This window comes from Vombatus ursinus, unplaced genomic scaffold, assembly GCF_900497805.2.
Source record: "Vombatus ursinus unplaced genomic scaffold, bare-nosed wombat genome assembly UNPS02015012.1, whole genome shotgun sequence".
Taxonomy (NCBI): domain Eukaryota; kingdom Metazoa; phylum Chordata; class Mammalia; order Diprotodontia; family Vombatidae; genus Vombatus; species Vombatus ursinus.
In genome coordinates, this window is record NW_020954790.1 from 135960 (window position 1) to 148693 (window position 12734).

General features: G+C 46.5%; 1 pseudogene; it reads left to right on the top strand.

Moving 5' to 3' along the window:
- Positions 1–5813: 5813 nt before the first annotated feature.
- The window catches only part of LOC114030799, an 8600-nt pseudogene continuing 1679 nt past the window's right edge, over positions 5814–12734 (top strand).

Below are 12734 nucleotides of genomic sequence, written 5' to 3' on the forward strand. Positions count from 1 at the left end.
TTTCCCCTTACTCCACATGTTCTGTATGTTGCCAAACACAATCTGCTTGCCCTCCACGGCATCTCTCCCATCTCACCACTCATGCCCTAATAGAGGCTTTTTTTTTCGCTTTTCACCCAGACTATTGTAGTGGCCTCCTAACTCATCTCCCCGCCTCCATGAGACTCTTCCTTCTCCAATTCATCCTCAGCCACCGGAGTGATATTCCTTAAGCCTGCATCTGACCATATACCTCCTCAGGTCAAGAACCTACAGTGGGGCTTCCTGTTGCCCTGAGGATGGAATTCAAACTCCACATTGACACGGACCGTGCCTCAGGCAGGACCCTCCATCCTCCATCTCTGGGCCTTTACCATGGCTTTCCCTCATGCCTGGAATGGACATCTCCCTCACCTCCACCTCTTCCAATCCCTTCGGTTCAAGGGAAACCTCTTCCAGGGGACTTTCCCTGATCCGGCCAGCAGCCAGTACCTCCCTCGCCTCCAGGTTACTTTTATTTATCTACATGTTCTCCCATTGAGTGTAATCTCCGTGCCTCCCCCAACACCAGGCATAGTTCTGTGTACTCAGCTGGTGGATAATAAATGTTTATTGAGTTGAATTGACTAGGGAGCAGGTTCTACGTGGAGAGTAAAGCTCCCTGCCCATCCTGGAATTCATAATGTGGAGAAACCTGTACTTCTTAGTCCCTGTGTAGGACTGCAAACACTGTCCCTTTGTTCCCCTTGGATGAAGACTCTAGCTAAGGCAGAGAATGCAGACTACATCTTTAGCACCTTTTAAATATATGCCTGACTTCTTCAAGCCCTCTCTGGTGTCCTGCCCTGTAATTTTTTGAACTACTGTAGCATGCCTGCAAATCCCATTTCCTAATGGATGGAGGAGCTGGTGATTTCTCTACTTCTCCCTCCTCCACCAGCTTCCTGCCTGAGATTGACCCCCAATTCCTAACACTGAAGGAGGGGTGGTAGGAACATCTCTTAGCTGGAGGCTCCCAGAAAACCCTGGGCATGTTGTCCCTGTCACAGCGGCATAGGTTTCAAGGCCTTGCCTGAGTTGTTGGTTTAGGGGTCTACAGAGGATTCTCAGGGCAGCTGCTCCTTCTGTCCAGATCTGATAAAAATGCGACACACAAATTACATAGGGATGTGAAACACAATTTCTGCCTGTCAGATCTGCTGCCAGACAGATAAGAGAGAGGACAGATGTGTCCAAGGAATATGACTGAGAAACCCTCGAAAAAAGCAAGTACCTGAAAAGCATGGTCAGATTCTTTGGTCATCAGAGGAATACAGATGAGAACAACTCAGAGGTGCTGCTTTACCTGTTAATAATGCACACTCACCATTCTACGGTGCAGTGAGATTTACAAACGCCTCTCACAGACTGAGTCGCAAGGGACACCACAGGACTTTTGGCCTAATTGGACCTTGAAAAAACCCTCCTTTCTGTTATACCTGACAAGTGGTTACCCAGTCTTTCCGTCCAGACACGTTAACTCCGAAGTTTACTTCACGCTCTTCAAGTTGCGGAGGATGAGAAGAGAGCACATGGTAGAGGGGCAGTGGGCAGACGGGCTGGTGGGGGCCCTGCCGGTGACACCGTGAACCCATCCCAATGTTCCAGAAACCAATCTGGGACTCTACCTAAAAAACGTCACTATCTGGAACGTCCCTGTGACCCAGCGAGAAAGGGTCAGGTGGGACGATCTTCAACACTCGCTTTCAGTTTTTTGTGCCGGTTTTCCCCAAGTCCTTTCCTGTGCTTAGTGTTTGTTGATTCCTTGGCTCTGCCGACTTCCCTCTGCATCAGTTTAGTTCAGTCATTCCATGCATCTCTGTATTCATCATAGTCTTCATTCCTCAGAGCACGGTAATACTCCACGTTCATGGACTGCGGGTTATTTAGACATGCCTTAACTGATGGACATCTACCGGGTTTCCAATTCTTTGGCTTCCTTGGAGTTATTATAAGCCTAGTAATAGAATCACTAGGTCAAAGGGTGTGAACTTTTAAGTCACTTCATTTGCATAGCCCCAAATTGTTTTTCAAAATAGATGTACTGGTTTTCAGCTCCTCCAACAATGCACTAGTGTGCCTGTTGTCCCACAACACTTCCAGTATTGACTATTCCCATTTTTTTTTGTCTTCTTTGCCGATTTGTAGGGTATGAGGTAGAACCAGGGGGTTGTTTTGATTTGAATTTCTCTTATTATTAATGATTTAGAGCATTCCTTTATATGATTGTTTAATAGGCCAGGAGGTAGGAGGGAGCAGGAGGTAATGGTGTCTGGTACATAGTAGGGCCTTAACTGCTTATTGATTAATTGATATCATCACCCTGGCCTGGACTCCTGTCCTCCCAGGTTCCTTTCAGGTCCCTCATGAGCTGCTCCTTCCTGGTGGAGCACCTGGTCCCAGCCCAATATCTGTTTCCACCTTGCAGATACCAGGACACAAGATGTGTCCATTCAGGGTACTGTAGGACCCAGGTTTCCAGGTTCACTGGCCACAGCCCCCTGCAATGGGAGCATTGAGGTTGACTCTATGTGGTGGTCCTAGCAGCAGAGAGCACAGGGAGGCCTCCCTTTCCCCCAAATCCTCATCAGTGGGTGCCACAGAACACCCTTGGGGATCTCTCTTGAGTCTAACTCAAAAGACAGCCAGAGCTGCCTCCCTGACCATCTCTGGACTCTGCAGGCTGGTTATGACTCAGTCATGTGGCAGCAGACATAAATGCAGGAGGAGGATCCAGGGGAAGGTGAAGGACAAACCGTCCCTCAGCCTGGCATGTCTGCCCCTCCACTCTCAGTCACCACCGTGGTCTGAGTGGTGCTTCCTGTGAGCAGAGGCCTGTCCTGGTCATTGGGGAAGGAGAAGAAGCCAGAGACATTGAGACATAAGTCCTGGCCTCAGGATTTCCCAGCCTCATGGTGGACTTTTGCTGCTCCTATGCAAACAAAGCCTACTCCTCAGAGCAGACTGGGGGTGGGGGAGAATGGAGGGATGTTCCTGGAAGGAGCTGGGCATGGGGTCCATCTGGGAAGCTTCCTGGAAAAGGTAAGAGGCTGGTAGGACTGAGGGTGATCCAGGAAGGGAGGAGCATGCAGTAGGTTGGCCAGCCTGAAGGGGACAACAGTTCAAATGCAGGGCATGAGGACCTTTGGAGAGGGCAGACCCGTGTCACAGACTAGGGGCTGAGGGAACCAGACAAGGTTCTTGCTGCTGTATCCACGATGGATTCAGGAGATGGGCCCATGAGGAAGAAGGCAGGAGAGGGGACTCTGGCCTGAGTCTGGGCAGGAGCTCACGGAGGGGGGTCTACACCAGGATTCTGACAAGGGAGAGGGAGGATGGTGCAGACCTGAGACACGAAGGGGAGGCTGGATGTGGGGAGAAGACAGGAAATGTCTCTTCTTATTTCACTCTGCAGCAGTTCATGTAGATCTTCCAAAGCTTCTCTGTATTCAACACACACATCATTTCTTATAGCATGCTATTATACCATTAATGTAACATAAGTGGCTTAGCTGTTCCCCAATCAACGAGCATTTATTTTTTTCCAACTCTTTGCTACCACAAAAACAAAACAAAACAAAAAGTTGCTATAAATATTTTGGCCTACTTGGGACTTCCTTATCGTCAATGATCTCAGAACTACGGTTGGATCAAAGGATGTGGATATTTTAGCCATTTTCCTTTCGTAATTCCAAACTTTCCCAAAATAGTTAGTGTGCTTCACAGCTCCACCAATAATGCATTCATATACCTGTCTTTCCACAACCCTTCCAACGTTGACTATTTCCTCCTTTTGTCAAAACTCAAAACGTTATTAGCACAAGTCAGAGAGAGAATATGTTCTACATGAAAAGAAAGAGCTGTTGAACAGTTTCTAGGTAAAGTGTTTAAAAAGTTCAAGAGCCATATTTTCTAGGTAATTAATAATTTTATTAATCGTGCTAACAATAATTAATAAAAAGGGTCAGTGATGCTCTCCCCTTATGTGCACTTGGAAGAGTAGGTGTTCCTGACTGTAGCAATCCACTCAAAGGGTTAACAAGTAATGAGAGAAAATGAATATAATAATGAGAAGTGGACCCATTCTAATGAGGGGCTGGGGGAATGTGACTTTGGTCTTGTCATTTACTTCCAAATCACCCCCAGCCCTAGGCAATTTAATAAAAGAATTTATCCCCACCCAAACCTAAGTAGAACACAATGGGCAGGAATTCACCTAGATAAGGTGGTCTAGGTAGGGTAAATTTTTGGCAGAGGTCAGTAAGGTCCTTCAAAGGCTAGGATTTGAACAAGCAAATAGCACAGGGAAAAAGCCTACATCTCCCCCATAACTGATTATTAATAATCCTCTTATATGGCTGGTACCATATATTAGAAGATATCATCCAATTTCTGGTGCACGAGAAATCTAAGAACTGGCAGCCCCTATGAAACGATGTAAGATGGCAGGCATTTTGCTGTCCAGGTAGCTGGTAGAGACCCACGCTGGGACCAAAAAACTACTGCACCACTGCCTCTAACCTTTCTGAAGCCCCTGTTGGCTACAGACATTTCCTTCTGTAAATCTCATTAGGATGTTTAAGTTCTGTATCTAGCTTGCTTTTCTTTACTGTGGGTGTGGCCGTTAGTTTATCGCACCGTCACCTCATAATGTTTATTTGTAGAAAATGACACAGAAAGGAGAATTTGATCAGCATCTTCAGCCAACTCTGTGCCAGGCCTTATGCTCATCCCCAGAGACACAGTGACAAAATCCAAACAAGCCTGGCCCTCAAGGAGCTTACATTCTAGCCTCTGGAGACCATACAGACACGCATAGATAGGTACATGCAAAATTGATAAAGGGTGATTTTAAAGCAGTTTCTTAACTTGGGCTCTGTAAACCTGGTTTTACCAGGCCGCCCACATGACACAGAAAGAAGCTAGGATCCTATTTTAGTCAAATAAGTATTTCTTAAGCACCAACTATGTGCATGAGGTATTGTGCTAAGTGCTGAGAATACAGAAAAGCAGGAGACAGTGCCTGCCCTTGAGGACGTCGATCTAATATGGAAGACAACATTCCAATAAGTATGCACAAACAAGCTATACACAGGATAAAAAGGAAATAATTGGGAGGGAAGGCACTAGAATTAAGAGCGAGTGGGAAAAGCCTTCTGTAAAAAGTGGAATTTTGGGGGCAGCTAGGCAGCACAATGGATAGAGCATCGGCTCTGGAGTCTGGAGCGCATTAACCCCCATTGCCTCGCAAAAAAAGAAAAGAAAAGAAAAGAAAAAAAGAGGCAGGATTTTAGCTGGGACTTGAAGGAAGCCCGGCAAGCTAGGAGGCAGAGAGGAGGAGGGCCAGATGTCGAGCACGGGCTACTTGGCAGGAAAGGCTTCCTATATAGGTGGCCCCTTTGAAAGAAGAAAACCAAAGACGCCGGGAGACGAGGACAGAAGTCGTAGCGGGCGGCCGGGGCAAAGGCGTGGAGACCCGTGCTCGACGGACAGCAAGAGCGCTGGTCTAGCCGGACCCGCAGGGTGCAGACGGGGCCGGTGGATACCATGTAGCGGGACCGGCGGACACTATGTAGCAAGGCGACGAAGGAAGGAAGCTTGTGCGGAGGCATTTCTGGTCGATCCTGCAAGAGGAGACCTGGGAGGGTTTGCGTGGCGGGATGTCGCGGGTTCTAACAAGCCACCCCTTTGCTTAGCTAAGACCGCTGCTGCTCGGGCCTGGCGTCTCCACGATGGGGGCGCGAGCTCCTGGACGCGGGGACGTCGCCCCACTTCTCTCTAGCCGAGCACTCAGCATGGCGGCTAACTGGCACCCAGTAGGTTTTCAATACAGGCTTCTTGACTTGACATCTCTCACGTTTACCCCTCCTCAGTCCCCTATCACGTCTTCCCGGGGCTGCTAGGGATAATTTCCTGATAACCAGGACCTAGTTTGTCTCTCGGTCTTCAGGCGAAGCCCTCTCCAATCCAGTCTCCCCAGAAAGGCGGCAACCGCCCCAGGAGGCGGCGAGCATGCGCACGAGCCGGCCCGGCCTCATGACTACGCTTCCCAGAAGGACTTGCGGCAGAGTCCCGCGGCTCCGGCGGCGCGATTTCCGCCCCTCGGGGACGCAGCCGCTCAGGGTGCCCTTTCGCGGCCTCTTCGAGGCAGCTTCGTCCTCAGCTACCGCCGGGGTCGGGGCCGGCCCGGAGCCCAGCGTCCGACGTCTGCGTGGATGGAGCCGGAGGCTGGGAGGGCGGAGGGACCGCGGCGCCCTCTGCCTGAATGCGAACCTTAGAGGAGGAGAGCGGCCGCTCGGGGCAGGAGAGAAGCGCGTGCTCATGCGCACTGCATCTCCCCGGTCTGCCGAAGCCACGCCCCCACGGGAGGGAACCCGCCCATTGGACAGCCTCGGGGTGGAGCCAGAGCTCCTGCGGCCCCGCCCCAGGCACGTGGTCAAGGGTCCTTTTCCCTCCCCCGCTCGGCCTGGGAGTTGGGCCCTCCTGGCCTGCAGGGGAGCGAGCGATGTGGCTTCTCCATCCCTGGAGACCTCTCGGGATCCCCGCAGCCTCTGTCGGCTGGTGTCTCCTCCCAGAATCGCGGGGGTGGCCCCTGAGCGATCCCCGGCGTCCTTGGTGTTTCAGGGGCTCCGTGACCTTCCAGGACGTGGCCGTGACCTTCACCCCCGAGGAGTGGGGGCGCCTGGCCGCCCCCCAGAAGGAGCTGTACCGGGAGGTGATGCTGGAGAACTTCGGGCACCTGGCCTGCCTGGGTGAGGCCCCCCCATTCTGCCCGGGGGGGGCACATCTCACTCTTTGGTTTGCCCCCCCCAGGTGAAGGGACTGCCCCTCCCCCACTTCGGGGGCCTCCCTTTCACCCCCAGCCCCCGTCCTTTTAGCAGGGAGTGGTTGGGACGAGCGGGTGGTCTTTCTGAGCCTTTCCCGGCATGCCTGCTGTTCAGAACAGAGGGGGGCTAGGATGGATTCACAGGGGCTCCCTGGCCACAATAATTCTCCATATTCAATGAATAGGACTTGTAATTTCCAAGCCAGATGTGATCTGCCAGTTGGAGAGAGGGGAAGGTCCTTGGAAGCCAGAGGGAGATGCCCCCCTGAGCAGCTGTGCAGGTGGGTGAGTGAAGGAAACCTTGGCCATCAATTGCGGCTTTGGTCATTGATGGGGAAGCGCTTTTAAAATATTGGAGAGGCCTCGGGGACTTGGACTGTGACCGTGACCATGGGCAAGTGCCTGCCTCGGTTTCCCCCTATGTAAAATGAAGATCAGAAGAGTGGTCCCATATTTAATGGGAGATCGAAATGAGATAATCCCTGTGAAGCTCTTTGTAAACCTTAAAGCACCAGATGAATGCTAATTCTCTTAAAGGTCAAAGAATCAACTTAACAAGTGTAGTGTGTGGTAGATGTAGCCAGGTAGCCAGGCCTCTGTTCCCGGATGAAACAAGAAGCAGAAGATGTAATGGATTAGAAGGGAAGTATTTATCCTCAGGGCATACATTTGTTTTTGAGTCTTTTTTCAGTCATCTCCCACTCTTCTTGACCCCATTTTGGGGGTTTTCTTGGCAAAGACCCTGGAGTGGTTTGCCGTTTCTTTCTCCAGCTCATTTTATAGATGAGGAAACTGAGGCAAACAGGGTGAAGTGACTTACCAGTGGTCACACAGCCAGTAAATGTCTGAGGCCGGATTTGAACTCAGGAAGAGGATTATCTGTGCACTGTGGCGCCACCTAGCTGCCATAGAGCAGGCCAAAATGCTAATGCTGCCCAGGCAGCCAATGCACATTCCATGAAGAGAAGAAAGATGTAGATGGAGTCTCTGTCCTCAGCCCTGGCTTATCTTTGTGTGCTGCGCTATGTTTATTCCTGGACCCTACATCTTGGGTGTAACAAGCATTTTAGCAAGTGCCTGTTCTCTGTTCTAGTACAGCAAGGCCTTGCCCATTACCATCAGAGCTCATCTTTTCATCACAGCTCTTGGAAATAATCAGAGGATTACCGATTGAACGAATCCAACCCTTTCATTTTACGTTTGAAGGAACTGAGATTTGGGGAAGGTAACTGACTTGCCAAAATCATATAAGTAGTAAGCATCAGAAGTGGGACTTGAACCCAAGTCCTTGGACTTCCTAGCCAGGGCTCTAATACTCTATTATAATCAGATCGTTGAGGTTTAGAATTGGGAGAGCTGGTTCAGATGAGAAAGAATTCGCTTAGACCTTCTCTGTAACCATTGGGAGCTTTATTGACGCAAAAGCAGCAGGCCAGCCCTGGGAAGAGGGCTAGAAACTTAAAGAGGGGCAGGGACAGTTTTACAAGGACAGGATGAGGAGGATGGTTGCTTACAAGATAGTTTTAGAAGTTTTATGGAGATTAAAGATTGAAGACAGGTCAAGAAAGGATTTTATGACACAGGATGAGGGAGACGCAGGGAATTCTTCATCGTTTACAGGGCATGAGGGCACAGGTTAAAAATTAAAGGACGGGGGAACATAGGCTAAGGGACACAGAAGCAAGTCTTTTGGTACTGGTCCATGATAAGGGGGAAAGGACTCTGAGTGAGGCAGAGTTGCACAAAGTCAAAGTCCAGTCACTGGACAAAAGTCAAGACTGGCAGTGGCCTAGATGCAGTGGATGACCTTGATGTTTTGGGCGTCTGACCAAGTTCTAAGCGGTCCACAGTGCCTGCTTCAGCCACTTTCGGAACAAATTGTTCTCATTTGCCCCTTCTGCTGGGGGAAATCTTCACCTGCTTGGCATCACAGTGATGGGTTTGAGGCCTGTCAGTTACCCTCAAGCTGGTTTAGCCTGTCTACCAGGTTCTACCAGGGTGTGGCCACTGCGTTTGCTACAACCCCAGGTAAAAGCTGGGTGATAGATGGATAGCAGCGGAGAATGAGCAGTCTTGAAAGGGGCTCAGCAAGCCTTCACACTCGAGGCGCCTGCCCTCCTTGAACACCCTACACCCCACGACACAACTATTGTAAAAGGATAAGAATACCAGTGACATAGGCCACTTACAAATTATGTGTAGAAATACAGGTAAATAAGTAATAAAACTTTTTATTTTAAAGTATAAAAACCATTCTTAGCTTGAGGGCCGTCCTTGGCCCTCAGGCTCTAGTTTGCAATCCCTGAGCTAGATACTCCATTTCCTGACTCCAAGCATTTTCACTAGCTGTCCCCCAGTTCTGAAACTCTTTCCCTCATTTCCACCTCCTAGGTTCTGTTTTCAGAGAAGACAAGAGGCCAAAGCCCCACCTTCTTCAAGAAGCCTTTCCCAATCCCCCTTAATGCTAGTGCCTTCCCTCTGTTGATTTTCTCCAACCTTTTCTATATCTTGTTTGTACATAGTTGTTTTTCACTTTTTCCCCCCATTAGGCTGGGAGCTTCTCTAAAGCAGAGACTGTTTTTGCCTTTTTTGTATCACTGTGTGCTTGTAGGTACTTAACAACTGCTTATTGATCAGTGCAACAGTAGAATTTTCTCATTATTTTCCTGAACTGATGATCATTCCATCTACTTAAATACGTCCACATATGGTAAATTCACTCTTATAGGGTTGACATGAATAAAAGGGCATGACAGAATAGGGTGGTGAAATGACTATTGGATTGGAATGACTTGAGTCCTCAATCTGCTGAAAATTAATTGTATGACCTCATGTAAGTCATTTAACCTATCTTGGTCTTAGTTTCCTCATCTGTCAAATGACTGTGTTGGACTGCATGATCTCAGATTTCTTCTGCCCTACAACAGATAGCACTGTTTGAATATGAAGTTTTTAAAATAATATTTTATTTTTTTCCTCAATTACATGTAAAGAATTTTTAACATCCATTTGAAAATTTTTTTTGAGTTCCAAATTTTTTTCCTCTCTCCCTCGACTCCCCTCTCCCTGAGTTGGTAAGCAACTTGATATAGGTTAGGTGTACAGTCTTGCAAAACATTACCGTATAAGTTACATTGTGAAAGAGGACACAGACCAAAAGAAAAAAAATGAAGTGAAAAATAATGTTTCCATCTGCATTCGGACTCCATCAGTTCCTTCTCTGGATGTGGATAACATTTTTCATTATGAGCCCTTTGGAATTCTCTTGGATTGTGTTGCTGAGAATAGCTAAGTCATTCACAGTTGATCATTGTACAGTATTATAGTTGCTGTGTACAGTGTTCTTCTGGTTCTTCTCACTTCACTTTGCATCAGTTCATAAAGTTCTCCCAGGTTTTTCTGAAAGCATCCAGCTTGTCATTTCTCATGGCACAGTAGTATTCCATCAGAGTCATATGCCTCAGCTTGTTCAATCATTCCCCAGTCGAAGACCATCCCCTCAGTTTGCAATAGAATATGGGTTCTTATGTTAAACAGAAAGTGGACTTGCTAGAGTTTTTGCAAAGTTGTCCTCATTCTTAGGACTTAATGGAAAGGATTGCTGCTTTTTGCAGAGATGCTGTGTAGTGTAGTAGAATAAGCATTGAACTTGGTGTCAAAAGACCTTGCTTCTAGTCCTAGCTTTGGTACTTATTGCGTGACCTTGAGTAAGTCACTAAATCACTTTTAGCCTTAGTTTCTTTGGAAAAAGAATAATGGACCTCCCTTCCTCACAAAACGGAAACAAGAATCAGTGCTAAAGCTCTTTAGGAATTGTAAATAGCTTTACAAACCTAAGGTGGTGTTTATTTGGCTCTATACATTTTACAATTCTTTTTCTTCACAGAGTAGACAGAAGGAAGACCAAAATAAGCAGAAGTTACCTTTCTTCTTGCAGGGGAAACAGGGGTTATTACACTTTTTATCTCTTTCAGATTTAGAGGTGATATTTGAAACCAAGGCATCAACTCCAAAGCTCAACATTTCTATGGAAGAATCATCTCTGGAAAGAATCAAAAGGGAACTTCCTTGTGTCTCAAAGGTGGGAGAAACTTCAGAATGTGAGGCTGGGTTAAAGAGACTGCAGAGCAATGAGGACATACATTCTAGGTAAGTTTAAAAGGTCCACTGTACCAGCTCTGGATTCAGGAGGACCTGAGTTCAAATCCGACCTCAGACACATAACACTTACTAGCTGTGTGACCCTGGGCAAGTCACTTAACCCCACTGCCTAGCCAAAAAAAAAAAAGTCAACTAATAAAAACCCAATGAAGTGAGAGAACATGAAATAGTAAACATAGGAACTGTGAACTTATCCAACCATTTTAGAGAACTGTCTAGAATTATGCCTTTCAGAATTATAAAACTGTATACCTTTGACCCAGATATACCACTATTAGGTCTGTTTCCCGAGGCGATCAGTCAAAAAGGAAAAGAACCCGTATGTTCTAAAATATTTATAGCAGCTCTGTGGTGGCAGAAAGCTGGAAATTGAGGGGATGCCCATCAATTGGGAATGACTAAAGTTGTAGTATATGATTGTGATGGAATACTGCTGTGCTTTAAGAATTGATGAACTGGTTGATTTTGTAAAAAAAAAAACATGGAAAGACTTGCATGAAATAACGAAGAGTGAAATGAACAGAGAATGTTGTATATACTAACAGCCATATTGTTTGAAGAACAACTGTGAATGACTTAAGTTATTTTGAGCATTATTATGAATGCTCAAATCAGCTACTAAGGAAGGTGCTGTCCACTTCCAGAGAAAGAATTGATAAATAGAATTATGCTTAGTATCATTGTGGGTGTGTGTGTGTATGTGTGAGAGAGAGAAATGGTGGCTTTCTCTGGTTCAGGGTGAGGAGAGATGGAGGGAGACAGGTTGAAACTTAAAATGTAACAAAAAATAAAATAAAATTGAAAAAAATTAATAAATATGGTAGAATCTTGAGTCTAGGGTCAATCGTTTTTCCACAATAGAGAGTATTTTATAGGAAGCTCTCTGGAAAAGTGATACCTAGGAAGTTTCAGAGTCTGTTTAGAGGCCAATGTAACTACAGCAGAATCTCTTCAGTTATTTTCAATGGATAGTGACTGTATGAAATCATTAAGTTAAAATTCAAACTCAGTTATATGTTATAGAATATTTACTTAAAACTTATAAATGTGATTAATGTGGGAAAGCTTTTAACTGCTTTTCATCTGTTACTTCCCTTTACAGAATTCGTACTGGAGAGAAATCTTATAAATGTAATGAATGTGGGAAGGCTTTCTACCAGAACTCACAACTTTTTGTGCATCATAAAATTCATTCTGGAGAGAAACCTTATGAATGTAATGAATGTGGGAAGGCCTTCCAACAGATCATAGATCTTACTCTGCATCAGAGATTTCATACTGGACAGAAAAATTATGAATGTAATGGATGTGCAAAGGTCTTCACTCGGATGACAGATCTTATTCTACATCAAAGAATTCACACTGGAGAAAAACTTTATGAATGTAAAGACTGTGGGAAAGCTTTTCGAGGGAGCTCACAACTGACTCTACATCAGAGGATTCATACTGGGGAGAAGCCTTATGAATGTCTTAAATGTGGGAAGGCTTTCACCCAGAGCTCACAACTTACCCGACATCAGAGAATTCATACTGGAGAAAAACCTTATGAATGTAATGAATGTGGGAAAGCCTTCCCTTGGATAACACATCTTACATTACATCAGAGAATTCACACTGGAGAGAAACCTTACAAATGTAAAGAATGTGGGAAGGCTTTTCGAAGGAGCACAGGACTTACTGATCATCAGAGAATTCATACTGGAGAGAAACCTTTTGAATGTAATGAATG